Source organism: Lipotes vexillifer, unplaced genomic scaffold (genome assembly GCF_000442215.2).
Source record: "Lipotes vexillifer unplaced genomic scaffold, Lipotes_vexillifer_v1.1 scaffold668, whole genome shotgun sequence".
Lineage (NCBI taxonomy): Eukaryota > Metazoa > Chordata > Mammalia > Artiodactyla > Lipotidae > Lipotes > Lipotes vexillifer.
Window position 1 is genome coordinate 3,862,655 of NW_006785319.1, and position 13,973 is coordinate 3,876,627.

The window sequence follows — 13,973 nt, forward strand, 5'->3', positions numbered from 1 at the left end:
TGGGGATCTCCCCAGACCGGGGCACGACCCCGCGTCCCCTGCATCGGCAGGCGGACTCTCAACCACTGTGCCACCGGGGAAGCCCTGAGTATGAATCTTTGTTACCCTTTTACTAATCCTGCTCAGTACTTCGTGAACTGTTGTAGCTGAGATCTTGGGTGTCCTCAGTGCATGAAAAAAATTTTTCCCATTCCTGTATTTCTTTCCTGATGCTCCTTCCCCTTATTGCCCGTCTTCCTTCTTTGCGGATACGGGGCTTTGTAGAGATCTCTTTCATCTCTCCTAGCCCCCCTCCCTTTGTTTGGGGACATACCCTTGACTCCACAAGGAGGGCCATCATCTTGGCTGTTAGCCCTGCCATATACATTTTTCACTCCAGCCAGTGAAACTTTTCTGATATCACTTGCTTTCATTCTTCTCGAAGTTCCTAAAATGTTCTGGTATGCTAATGGATGTTCTCCCTCTTTTTTTAGAACTGCTATAGTTTATTTAAAGAAAAACAACTCTTTGTAAATTCAGTATGACCTTGGTGGGAGGCCACTCAGGCAACTAAACGCATGTGTTTAACCACCACTGCGCACCACTGATTTACGACGTCTCCTCCTTGCCTGGATCAGGTAAAATAACCATGAATACAAGCAGGCGCCCGTCTCGGTGCCCTGACCTTTTGTTTGGTTGGTACGTATCGGCAGATACCACCCAGGCTGTCCCACTAACTAAGTTAGTCCCACTAACTGTCCCACCGCAGAGCTCCTGGTTGTAGGACACCAGACGCACGCTGCCGCCTTGGACACAGGGTGCGGGGGTGGCGGCAGGTGAGGGAACGTCCTCTTCTCTCTTAGGTTTGTGTGGCAGGTGGGAAGGGATGGCTGGAAGAGGGAGGGACATAGTCATTTCAGTAAATGCGCTTACTGTGAACAGGGCCCCCGTGCTGGACCCTGCAGGTGACTCAGGAAGGCATCAGAGACCATCCCTACCCTCAAGGCGTTTTCAGTCTCTGTACTGTTATCAGTTTAGATCTCAAATGCATATTTTAAAGGTGCAGTAAAGCCAACAGAGAACTATAGGCAAAACCCTGTGGGGTCCAGATGGAGAATATACATCTGTATTAAGGAATAAGGAAGAGGTTGGACAGTGTGGTATTTGAGTTGTGTGTTGCAAGGTGCATAGGCTTCTGACAAGTGGTCTGTGGAAGAGAGCTCCTTAGGTGGAGAGAATGTTGGAGAAAAGTCCCAGGGCTTGGGAAAGAGAGACCATATTAGGGGAACTACAGGGTCTCTAGTTTGGTTAGAATACTGGATACTTGTTGAGAAGGAGGGTGAGGTATTTGAGATAATCGTTTAGGGTCTCAGGTGCCAAAGCGAGGGGTTTGAACTGAGTTTGCTAGAAAGGGAATTAGAAAAAGGCTGATCAGACAGGTAATCTGATAAAAGCTGTTCTTTAAGACGATTAATCTGGTGGATCTTTGTAGGATGGAGTGAAATCTAACGGGTTGATTTTTGGGCAGCCCGGTTGGCTGTCGGGATGTGAAGGTGAGACCTGGCCCCGACCTCAAGGGGCTCACGGCCTGGTGGACGTGAAAAACCTGGTTGCTTTGCCCAAAGAAACATTTAGTTAAACAACTTTTGAGAGAGCATATAGTTGTATGAAAAAGATTGTGTATATATATATATATATATATATATATATATATATATATATATATACACACACACACACACACACACACACACACACACACAATATATACATAGAAGCTAATCTCTGCTATACAGTAAAAATCAACTATACGTCAGTAAGATAAATTAGAAAAACATATAGATGTAGTATATTACATTAGTAGATTTTTCACTATAATTAATCTGTTGCCATAACCATCTCTACTGATCAATTTTCTCATTATCTCAAATTATCTATTTTTATGAACGCAGTTAGAATGATCTGTTACCTTTTATGCCGTATATAATTAAATGCTTATTACAAGTAGTCTTGCGTAATTTTATATTCACTGCTAGATATTTAATCATCTAGAAATATAAAAAATTATATATCTATTGATTAATGGTTCATTTTGGTTAAAAATACCTGTAATTCATATCCTACTGTTTAGTTATTTAGAAAAAGTTAGAAGAGTTAGATTGGGCTTGTCAGGAGTGGCTTAGTTAGTAACTCTCTCCCCTTAAGTTTCTCTTATCTCTTATTTTTGGAGATCAGTGTACTTGAATTGGATTACTGGTTGTTGTTGTTTTTTTTCTTATTTTGAGGGAGCGTCAGTAAAATTGCTTGTTTCAAAATAATTATCTAGTGGTATAATTATTCATTGCACATGGATATTTCTTTTCCTCTTACATAGTCAAATATTTGGAGAAAGTAGGGAATAAAGGCAGTTACTGTTTTTCAGTAACACTCATTTTACTCACAGAATATTCTCACGTATTTTTCAAGCATCTTTTTACAGCAGACTTAGTCAAAGGTGAAAGAGCTTAGCTGAAAGGGCCATAAGATTGTACTTTTAATGCTTTTTGAAAGCCAAAATCCTGAAGCGTATGTGCCTAGGTAGGGTTTGTGTGTTTGCTTTTTAAAGACCTTGCCTGCGCCCTCTGGGTTCACAGGGTCAGCTCTCTGTCCTGATAATAGATTATTTCCTAGTGAGAGGGTGTCCGTGCTCTGTGATTACACGCCGTCTTGACTCTGCATCGGCCATCACAGCGGTCCTTTGGAGAGCAGTGACAGTGACACGCAGGTTACGTGTTACTTTTTCACAGAAAGCGAAGGCCGTGAGAGGAAGGGCCGCGTGCTGTGCGGCCCACGGCCGAGCTGCCTCTGCTTTCCTGTGACCTGGACCCTGGGGCGTTGAGGCCCCTGCACTTGGGTCCTGCAGCTCCTTCACACTCCCAGATGTCTTCTTCCCACATGTGTCCTCGCTCATCTCCCCCCTCATCCCGGAGATTCCGCCCCTAAAAAACAAACAGAGACAGAAACATCAGGAATAAAAGCAGCCTTTCGAATGGTCTGGTGGCTCAGAAGTCATAGAGATCCTAAGTCATCATCCCTTCCGTTGCCTTTGGGCAGAACCCACCTCGTGAGAAGGTCGGAGTTTTCAGAGTCTCCAGTGACAGAGGTGTCATAACCCATTGCAATATTTAACAGCCCTCGCTGTCAGGACTCTCTTTCATCCCACTTAAATAATGCATGCATCCGTGTTAGCCTGTGTGTTTTCTTCAGTGAATACGGAGCTGACTTACTCTCCCTGTGTGAGACTTTTCTGTTGTATTGGAAGACCGACTGCCCCACGGATACATCTCAGCTTCTGCAGCTCGTCTGTCATAGTATTTTCAAATATTATGTATAGAGAATAGTTGAGGGACTTTCCTGGTGGCACAGTGGTTAAGAACCCCCCTGCCAATGCAGGGGACACAGGTTCGATCCCTGGTCCGGGAAGATCCCACGTGCTGCGTAGCAACTAAGCCTGTGCGCCACAACTACCGAGCCTCTGCTCTAGAGCCCGTGAGCCACAACTGCTGAGCCCTCGTGTCACAACTACTGAACCTGCGCTCTAGGGCCCGTGAGCCACAACTACTGAGCCCACGCACCTACAGCCCGTGCTCCGCAGCAAGAGAAGGCGCCATAATGAGAAGCCCGCGCACCGCAACGAAGAGTAGCCCCCACTCGCCGCAACTAGAGAAAGCCCATGCGCAGCAACGAAGACCCAATGCAGCCACAAATAAATAAATAAAATAAATAAATTTATAGAAAAAAAAGAATAGTTGAGATGTAGGCAAAATCATCTGTATCTCTCTCTCCCCCCACCGAGAACCCTACAGTTGTGTGTTCCTTTTGTTTGTGGGATTCAGGCTGGATCCCTAGTTGATAGATTCCTAGCCATCTGGTGAGAGGCCCCCAGTGCTGGTGTGGGATCAGATGACAGTGGACACTTACTTCTGTGCCTCGGTGGTGGGTTTCCTTCCCGCTGGGCCCCGATCTCTGTTTCTGAACCGGGTTTCTTGTTTTGCCAGATTCTCTTGATGGCCGGTGTGGCTTGTCACTCACTGTGATGCTAGTGTGGCTTTTCCTCCGCGTGCGTACATAGCCATGTATCTGGCATATGTGGTCATTTCTAAGGTTTTCCCTCAGTGCCACCACTGGTTATTTTTTAAACATTTTAATATTGAGGTAAAATTTACATTATGTGAATTACAGTGTGGAAATCCTTAAGTGTGGAATTGCTGAGTTGTAACACATGTCCACGCCTGGATAACCAACATCCCTGTCGAGGTATATAGAATAAATATGTAATCTCAGGGATTTCCTCGTGCCCTGTGAGGATTTATTTCCAGTAGATTAGCTTTACCTGTTGTGGAAGTCATGTAGATGTAATTTGTTTATATTTATGCTGATACATGTTTATTCTGATTTCCCACTTGTACGCATCAGTAAGTTGTTCTTTATCTACTTTAAATAGCTGAGGAGTCCAGGGCCCATCTCCCGCAGATGGACGTTTGGGTTTTCGGTTTGGGGTGTTGTGAATAGTTCTGCAGGGAGCATTTCTGTGTGTCTCTTTCTGTGGACATGTCTTCATTTCTTGCATTAACACCCAGGACTGGAATTGTTGGGTTGTGAGTAGGTGTGTTTGTAACATGATAAGAAACTGTCGAGCAGTTTTCCAGAGTGGTTGTACCATTTTAGACTCAACCTGTGTGAGTTGTTCATTCTGTGATATTGACAACATTTTCTGTTGTCAGTCTTTTTAATTTTAATCACTCTGATGGGTGTGAGATAATATCTCCTTGTAGTTTTATATTTCCCTGATGACTAAGGATGTTGAGTACCTGTATACTTCCTTTTTGAAGTGTCTGTTCAGATCTTTTGCGTGTCTTTCAGTTGGGTTTGTTGGTGGCTGTTTATTTGCAGTTTTTTATATTTCTGAATTCAGGTCCTTTGTCATGTACATGTATTATAAATATTTCCCCCTATATGTAGCGTGCATTCTTATTTTCTGAATTGTCCTTTTTGATGAACAGAATTTTTCAGTTTTGATGAAGTTCAATTTATAAAATTTCATGGTTAGTTACGATTTGTGGGGGGAGGTGAGGGAGGCCTGCCTCATCACTAAGATAGTATCCTGTGTGTTCTCCTAGAAAACTTATACAGTTTTAGATTTTACATTCGATTCTGGGATCCATCTCAAGTTATTTTTTGTATGTGATGTGAGGTGGGGGTCAAGATGCCTTTTTCCTCCACGGGCTGCTAAGTGTTCCAGATCCATCGTTGAAAAGACTTTCTTTTCCCCAGTTGAATTGCCTTGACACTTTTGTCTAATTGTCCATATATGCGTGGCTGTATTCCAGTGTTGTTTCAGTTCTGAAACTATGAACTGTCTTTCACGTTTGATGTCATGTTTAAATTATGTGAGCATCTCTCTCCACTGCATCAATGAAAACACTGGACACAAACATCTAAACCAGGCAGTTGAACTAGAGGTCTCACCTGACCTTCCCGTTTAGTATGAAAACCTGCTCCTACCCCCGCCCCGCCATGTTTCTGGCTCTCCCTACCTCCCTGGGTTTCTGTGAGGGTTGGATGGGGGCTGTGCAGAGCCTCTTATGCAGGGCCGTTCTTCCCCACGACTCCAGTGGCAGGTGGGAGGTTCAGGCAGGGCTGGGGCAGGGGCCTTGCCAGGAATCTAGCTGTCTTCCAAATAGATAGGAAGCTGACTTTTTACCAGGAAGTGTCCCTCATCCTGCCATGAATCCTCAAGATGGCAGCTCAAGTTACTGCAGCACATTTTCCCAGTAAATTTTCCTGCTCTTTGCAAAATATTATCATAATTATTAAATGTGATGAAACAGAGAAACTAATATTCAGGGCAATGAGCGACGTGAATTTCCTGCATTTTAGTTCAGTGACTGTATTCTCAAGAGCTCTCTGCCCTTGGAAACATCCGTAAGATTTGTTTTCTTTAATGGTTTGTCTGTCAGTTGTACACTCCCGGTTTAAAGCCCATCCAAGAAAAAAAAGCTATCAGCTGTGTGACTGTTTGCTTATAACCACCAAAAGAGTCTGTAAGGAAGATACTTGTTTGCTGTGGTGTGCTGCAGACTTTGCTTCGCGTTTTTCAAATGCCACCAGTTCACTCAGTCCAGAGCCCTCAGCTGCCCTCTTCCAGGGCATACCGCGTTTTTAGCTATGTTTCTAGCACACGCTGAAGTGGACACCAGTGAGCGGTAGTGGCTCACGCTTCTCCAGGTTTTCCTCCTGCACCTCGGTGTGCCAGGCTCCTCGGCAGCCCCAGGGGACGGGGAGTGACAAGCCTCCTTCCTCCTGCTGTTCCCCTGTATCTGCCTCGCACTGTGCCCCAGAGGAGGTGCTAAAAACAGTCCACAAGGGTGGGTAGCTGTCCCCAAGCAACACGACACACGCGTGGAGGCGTGTGGTCAGTGTGTTCATAGCTGGTGAGCCTGACCCACGGTAGAATCGCCTTTTAAGCAGCTTTTCCTTTGGCTGCCATCCACACTTCAGCACTCAGCCCACTAGCGATGACGTTCATTTTTTCATGTATTCATCTAGCAGGGATGTAATCACAGGCACCGAGGTGGGTGCTCACGATGAGAGATGGCCATGCAGCTCAGGTGCACAAGTGTTGCGCTCTCGTGGGGACCAGGCTGTGAGCTGAGTGATGGGTGGATGTGAGAACCGTGTGCCCGGGCATGGGATGAGCAGCCCCTTCTCCAGACCAGGGGCGGGGGGTGTCCTCCCCACGGAGGCCACACCCGCTCTGGTCCTAAAGCAGGTGTGGCTTCTGCGTCTGGGAAACGGTCTGTCCTGTTGACCTGCACCCTGAACTTGGTCTTATTTACATCTGATTCCAAACAACAGAGGCACCCGTCCCAGACAGAAAACTGTAAGTGGGAGAAACCCAACCTCCTTGTCAATTAAGCACGTGTCCAGGGGCTGAGGACCCTCCGGGTAGGAAGGTGGGGTTGTGGGGGGCTGCCCTGTGGCCTTCGGTGAAGGGCTGTCTCAGTCCGTTCGGGCCGCTCTCATAAAATACCACAGACCGGGCAGCTTGTAAACAACAGAAATGATTTCTCACTGTTTCAGCAGCTGGGAAGTCCAGGATCAGGTGTCTGGTGGAGGCCCCCTCCTTGGTCCACAGCTGGTACCTCTCACCGTGTCCTCACAGGGCAGAAGGGATGAGGGATTTCTCTGGGCCTCTTTCATTAGGGCACTGAACCCACTCTCGAGGGCTCCACCCTCTTGACCTAAGCACCCACCTCTACACCATGACCTCTACACCATCGCCTTTGGGGGGTAGGGTTTCAGCATAGGAATCTTTGGGGGGGACGCAGACAGGCAGACAGTAGCCAGGAGGCGTGGCACGTTTGAGGCCGGAGGTGATGAAAGCAGACTGCTTCGCTTGCTGAGGGTGGAAAATATGACGTGAAAGCATCCAAAAGGAGGGCCATGAAAGTCATGGTGTAGGACGTTAATCTGATTGAAGAGGGTAACCGGGATCATCTTCAGATTCCGGAGACACAGGCGGTGTGGCCAGGCCCACGCTTCCAGAACTGCTCCCGCTGCTGTTGTTGTGTCCCTTTGGTTCTCTTTTTCCCTCTCTGATTCTTAGGGTTTTAATTTTTATTTATTTATTTATTTATTTTTATTTTTATTTTTTTTGCAGTACACAGGCCTCTCACTGCTGCGGCCTCTCCCGTTGCGGAGCATAGGCTCCGGACGTGCAGGCTCAGCGGCCATGGCTCACAGGCCCAGCCGCTCCGCGGCATGTGGGATCCTCCCGGACCGGGGCACGAACCCCTGTCCCCTGCATCGGCAGGCGGACCCTCAACCACTGCACCACCAGGGAAGCCCTCTTAGGGTTTTTAATCCCCTAAATACAGGTCTTTCCCTTTGGCCTATAGCACTGCCTATGACACTGTGCTCTGGACAAGTAGGAGAGGGGACGGGGGCGGGGGTGGGCCTGACTGCACCCCACACAGATGTATTTATTGATCCTCAGTATTACGATTCCTGGAGAAACAGTTAGCAGAGTCTCATATCAGTTTTTCTTAAGTTTGGAAAACTTTTCACTTTCTCCCTGGTTGGTTGAACATAATTACTTGACTCGAACTAACTTTGTTATGTCTCTGCATTTAGTTAAGTACTGGTTAAGTAGCCAGTTATGTATCATCATTCGAGTCTGTAGCAGCGAGAGTGCAGCAGTCCAGGGAAATTGGTGAGAAAGCTGCTGCTTCGTCTCCTCTCTTTTTACCTTTAGTTTATTTTTTTCCCCGTCTCTCTCTCTCTCTCTCTCTCTCTCTCTGTCTCTCTCTCTCTCTCCGACCCTTCCCTACAACGTTAATGCCACTAAAACGAGGCTGGAAAGTGTCCCCGGCTGCTTGCTGCTTGCTCAGGAGATGCTCTGGGAGGAGAGGTGGGTGGGATCGCGGGAGGGGTGTGAGGACGAGGAGGGGGGAGGGTGGTAGGAGGAGGGGCGGCCACGGGCCACAGAAGCAGGCAGGCTAGCCTCGGCAGCCCTGTTCCATGGCGGGTGGAGGGGCCAGGTCTGGGCAGAGGAGACGGCTGGAGGCAGGGAAGGGGGACACCGGCCTAGCAGAATCAGGACAAAAAAAGAATAAATGCGAGTGAAGAAAACATGGTTTTCTTCATCTCTGTCTATTCGCAGCTTCTGTCCTCCAGGTGCTGGTAGCTACGGTTGAAGTCAGTCTGATGAGAAAATGTTATGTGGCAAATGGAGGTGGCGGCTTAAGAAAGTGATCAGATCAAAATGCCCCAGCAGAGTGCTGTCCACATAGAAATATTGAAGGAGAGAGCAAGTAAAATGATGGGCTTTTGTGGGATTATGGCATTCACAGCTCCTTCTGCTGTTGCCTTGGAAAAATACCTTGTAATATTCATCTTGGATGTTTGTTACATTGAAGTGGAAACATTTCAGGTTATGATCAAGTTGTATTTGAGTGGTAATCCAACCCAGAGATTCTGAGAACAGCGCTTAAGACTTATTCACTATTAAAGAATCAGTATTTTAATGAAATGCTGTTATGTCCAGAGAGATATTTCACTTTGTGGGGGTAGGGAAAAGCCAACATGTATTTTGTGTACAGGGAACATTTAAAAAGATATCTTTTCCTAACCCATTTTGCTACTTGTTACTCTGTGTGCAGTGCTTAGTGCTTCCTATTTGGTTATTTCTTTGGGCCTCAGTTCTTTCTGGAAAGTTTTTGAAAGTCAAGTTGCAACCAGCCAGAGTTTATGCCAATTGAAATACAGCTAAACTATTAAATTATACACATTTTATGGCTTTCCTATGACAAGCATATCTTCTAGATGTTCTTTTTAGTAGGTCTTTGAATCTTTTTTTACTTAATGGAGCCGTAAGAAATGCATGAAGGAATTTGAATTTAGAGAGGCTGTCTTGCATGTGTATCTGGGCACTGGCATTTAGCGTCTATAAAATCAATTGGCAGTGAATGTTTTATTTACCTCTTAGGATCTCAGCTAGATCATCAAGCAGCGCTTTGCCAGATATATTGGAATACAGTCGATGGTACGGAAATGGAGTGGAAAGCAGTGAATCAGAAATATTTGTGTGCTGGTCTCATGAGGATTTTAATGCCCTGTAAAATACCTGTGTATATAATGGAGAAGCAAAAATTATTGGAAGAGTAGTACTGGCGCACTGGCATAGTTACTCTTTTGTACATGAGCAAAATAGTCACTGTTTACCGAAATGTTATCAAACCTCAAATTGCCTAAACTGCCCAGCTCTTTGCCGAGGCCTGAGTGGCAGCTGCAGAGCGAGGTTGGCCGCAGTGCCGGGTTCTCTGCAGCCTCTTGGCTTCTGAGCCTCCCTTTCATGTGTAGCCAAGTGAAATGTGAGCTCTGCAGATACCGGGGCCTTGGCCGGGCAGCAGTTTGGAAAGGCTGCCGAGGGCCCGGAGGCCAGGGGCCGGGCGAGGCCACGACTCCCAGGCCTTTGCAGGGCAGTGACCGAGGGGCTCTGAGGTTCCAGGCACGTTTCCCTGTGAGACCAGGCCTGGGCTCCCAGGCGGTGGTTTTGGCTTCATCCTTCAGACGCTGCGTGAGGAATATGCAGTCTTTATTGCTCTTCAGTCGCTTGCTTAACCGTTTCTCCTTCACCTTCCACAATCTGTGTGGCGATCAGTCTTTTAAAAGATCAGTGAACTTCACTGGGTTTGAAATCAGGGTGGGGTTCGTTTTATTTCGCACAGGAAGCCTTCTTTGGGGAAGTCTGGCACGACTGGCTTTTCAGCCTCTTGGAATTTAATTGGAAAAGCACAGCAGAGGACAGGGCCCAGTGCCCGGGTGTCCGCTGGTGGGTTAGGTGGCCCTTGACCTCGGGATTGCTTCTCTGTGGCTCCCGGTCACTGGGAGAACCCGATTCACAAGTCAGTGTGAGTTGGTGCGTCTCCGGTGGCAGTCAGGGATGTAACCGGGCTGACTGTAACGCACATCACTGTTCTCTGAAGTTTTATTCTTGCTGCTGACTGTGTTAAGAATGTTGGATGATTTTAGGAACACTTAGTAGATTTGCTTTGATGGGAATGTTAGTAAGTCCGTCAGGCCGCCGGTGCGTGGAAATGATCTACGGAGAAATAAATTCCTTCCCTCCCACACCAGCACATGAGAAAAGAGCCGTCCTGTGGGTCACTGGGGAGCTGACAGGTCTCCCCAGGGAGCAGTCCAAGCTGTCCTGAGTGCCGGATCTGGGTCTCGGTGCTGTGTTTGGCTGGCCAAACAGAGCTAATCGAGGTGGGGAGAAAACCGAGAGGACAGGCCCTAATGGTGCACAGAGCTCTCCGTCACCGAGCCAGTAATAGGATCTTCAGTGAATTCACATCCCCAGCCTTCCAGCTCCGTGCACTGGCCCTGCCAGGGTGAGATACAGCCTCGCACAGAACGCCACCCCTACTAGGCAGGGCGTGTCGGTGCGTCTGTAATTTCTTTTGTTCACCCAGAAGATGAAAACAAACGTGTGCTTCAGAAATGCCCCCTGTGAAGTCCCGACGCCTCCCTAGGAGGAGCAGGCTTTGCGTTGCTGCGCAGTGAGTGTGCTCCGGAAATGCCAGTGCTGTGTGAATTCGTGCAAAAGGAGGAGCATCCGGCTGCAGAGACGGACGTGTTTTCAGGTGCCCTGGGTCCCTGCTGACCGGCCCTTCCTGCTGGGCGGTGCCAGTGATGGCACTTCTGCCCACCGGCCGCTTGCAGTGGTTTACACGCTTTACTTCTCTTGGTCTTCATGGCACCCTGAAGGTGAAATTAGGCCCGGAGAGGCTCACCTGCTCAGGATCACACAGCAGGTGAGCAGCTGGGCTGGGATCCCGGCTGCAGGGCTACCAGTCATGTCCCGATGGCTGTGTTCCGAGCGCCGGTTCGCTCCGGGATTGTCACTCCTCCGGCTCTGTCACTCAGAGCGCTGTTTACTGCTTGTTTATTTACTGTCATTTCCTCCAGTGTGTCTTAGGAGGTATTGTTGAACTGTGACTACCAGACTTCCAGAAACACACAGGAAAGCAGAGGACATGGCGAGGCCCTTCTGTGAGAGGGGACGGGACCTACGACCCTTCCCTGAAGCCAGCACGGCAGGACTGTGACCCCGGTTCAAAGGACTGGGCGGGGCTTCCCTGGTGGCGCAGTGGTTGAGGGTCCGCCTGCCGATGCGGGGGACGCGGGTTCGTGCCCCGGTCCGGGAGGATCCCACGTGCCGCGGAGCGGCTGGGCCCGTGAGCCGTGGCCGCTGAGCCTGCGCGTCCGGAGCCTGTGCTCCGCAACGGGAGAGGCCACGACAGTGAGCGTACCGCACACAAAAAAAAAAGCCAAAGAAAGGACCGGGCGGCATCAGCGTCCCGCAGGAGAAACCAAAGGGCGCATTGGTGTAGTCGACGGGGTTCGGTCAGGCCTGGGTGACGGGGGTCGTGTCGTTAGAAGCAGGGTCCGAAGGTCAGAGGGCCCTTGCGTGGTCCAAGGACTTCTGGAAGGCTGGGCTCCGGTGTCCTCCGGAGCAGCTCCTGTTAAGCAACCCCAGCAGGCCACGGGCGAGGCTGGCCAGGCCCCCCGCCCGCAGTGGTCGACAGCAGCAGCCGGCTCTTCCCCTGACGCCAAGCAAGAATACCTCACCAAGCAAAGTTTGGCCAGACGCTGAATCTCTGACTGGAAGCTAAACTAATTATGCAAAACTGTGCTAGGAAGTTCTGTTGCCATCAGGGTTTGATCCACTTTTTTGGAGGGGGCGGGGGCAGGGAGAGACTTTAAAATAGCTTAAAAAAAAAAAAACATCGCCGTCCCCCTGCCTGCCCGCCCCCTGCCCATTTTCTCCCCCCCACCCCCACCCCCCGGCCGGACTCGCCTGCCTGGCAGGGTTCTTCCCGCCTGGTGCTGCCTGAAGGACCCAGCAGTTGAGACGCTTCAGCCTGTCACTCGGGGCCTCTGTAAGCTGCCTGCCCACCCGTGTGCACTCACACACCTGCTCCCTCCTGAGCATCGCGTTCTCCGTCGAGCCGGTCCCTCTGCCCCGCGTGCTCCTTGCCTTTGCGGGTGCTGCCCCCAGCGCCCCTGCTTTTCTCTTTCTTCTTTTCCGGCTTTCCTGCTGGCTCCTCTTGTCTCCTTGAAGATGTGGCTCGTGTGTCCCTTCCTCCAGGAAGTGTTTCAATTTCCCACCCACTCCACCCCAAGACCTCTGCCCTCTGCTGCTGTCACAGCTCGGTCCCTGCATCCCCGGGTCACTCAGTCCCTGCCCTCTGGCCTAACGACTTCTAGAGCCTTGTCCCTTAAGGGGAACAGCTGTGCCTGTCCCTCTTTCAGTCCTCAGCACTCGCACACCACCTGGGAAAAAGGGAAAGCTTGATAAATGTTTTCCGGATGATGAATAAATGAGTAAGTACGTAAAAAGCAGGAGCTCAGGAATCTCCTTCAGTGAATTACTTTGGATGTTTGACGTGCCGTTTATCTTCTGAATCGGGTAGGCAGCAGTGACCCGGAGAGGCCAGAAGTCGTCTTAAAGTGACACCTAATGCTCAAAAGGGCACCTCCAGTGCCACCGGAGAGGGAGTATCATATCCAGTCCATTTGGTGATTAGATTGCCTGGGGGCACACGCACGTGTTAAAGCCGTCAGTTAAAACCATAATGCAGTGTGGTCACATCCAAACCCCGTCTGTTAGCATCTCAGCCTGACGGTGCTCTCTAGGCGGAAACGAGCAAAGGGGGAGTGGTCATATGTAGGTTGTAAAGGCTATGTGTGCACGATCACGGGTTATGACCTCTGAACGGCCGGCAGCGGTGCCTCACCCCCCTCACGGCCGTTCCAGACCCCGGCACAGAGTTGGCCCCAGCTCATCCCTGAGTCCACGAAGGAGACAGAGCTGCTGCCCACAGTGAATGCCATTGGAAAAGTTTTCCCCAAAAGCCAAACTCTGATACTTATCTGTCAAGCTTAAGAGCAGTTAGTAAATGAATGAATTGTTCTTCTGAGTTTCTCCTCCTCTTCTTTTTTTTTTTTTTTTTTTGGTGCTTATCATTTATCCTGCTGAGTAAAGTAGTTAATAGCGGAAATTAAGTTTTTTATGAGTTTCTGAGTTTTACGCCAGGAAGCCAGACACAGCAGTACTTGCATGTACTAAAGACCCCAAATGAGGCAAAAAGCCGCACTAAATTAGCCTTAGGAACAGAATGCCATCTCAGGGGCCAGGGATGGTCTACTGTTTGTTTTGTTTGCTGTTGGTGACACGTACGTATACAGTTTTGTTTTTTTTTTTTTTTCGGTACGCGGGGCTCTCACTGCTGTGGCCTCTCCCGGAGCACAGGCTCCGGACGCGCAGGCTCAGCGGCCATGGCTCACGGGCCTAGCGGCTCCGCGGCACATGGGATCTTCCTGGACCGGGGCACGAACCCGTGTCCCCTGCATCGGCAGGGGGGCCATCCACCCCCCCGCCCCCA

General features: G+C 49.2%; 1 protein-coding gene across 1 annotated transcript in view; it reads left to right on the plus strand.

The window, feature by feature from the left end:
* The window catches only part of SH3RF1 (SH3 domain containing ring finger 1), a 165,264-nt gene that overhangs the window by 96,246 nt on the left and 55,045 nt on the right, over positions 1 to 13,973 (plus strand). The gene's annotated exons all lie outside the window — the stretch shown is intronic.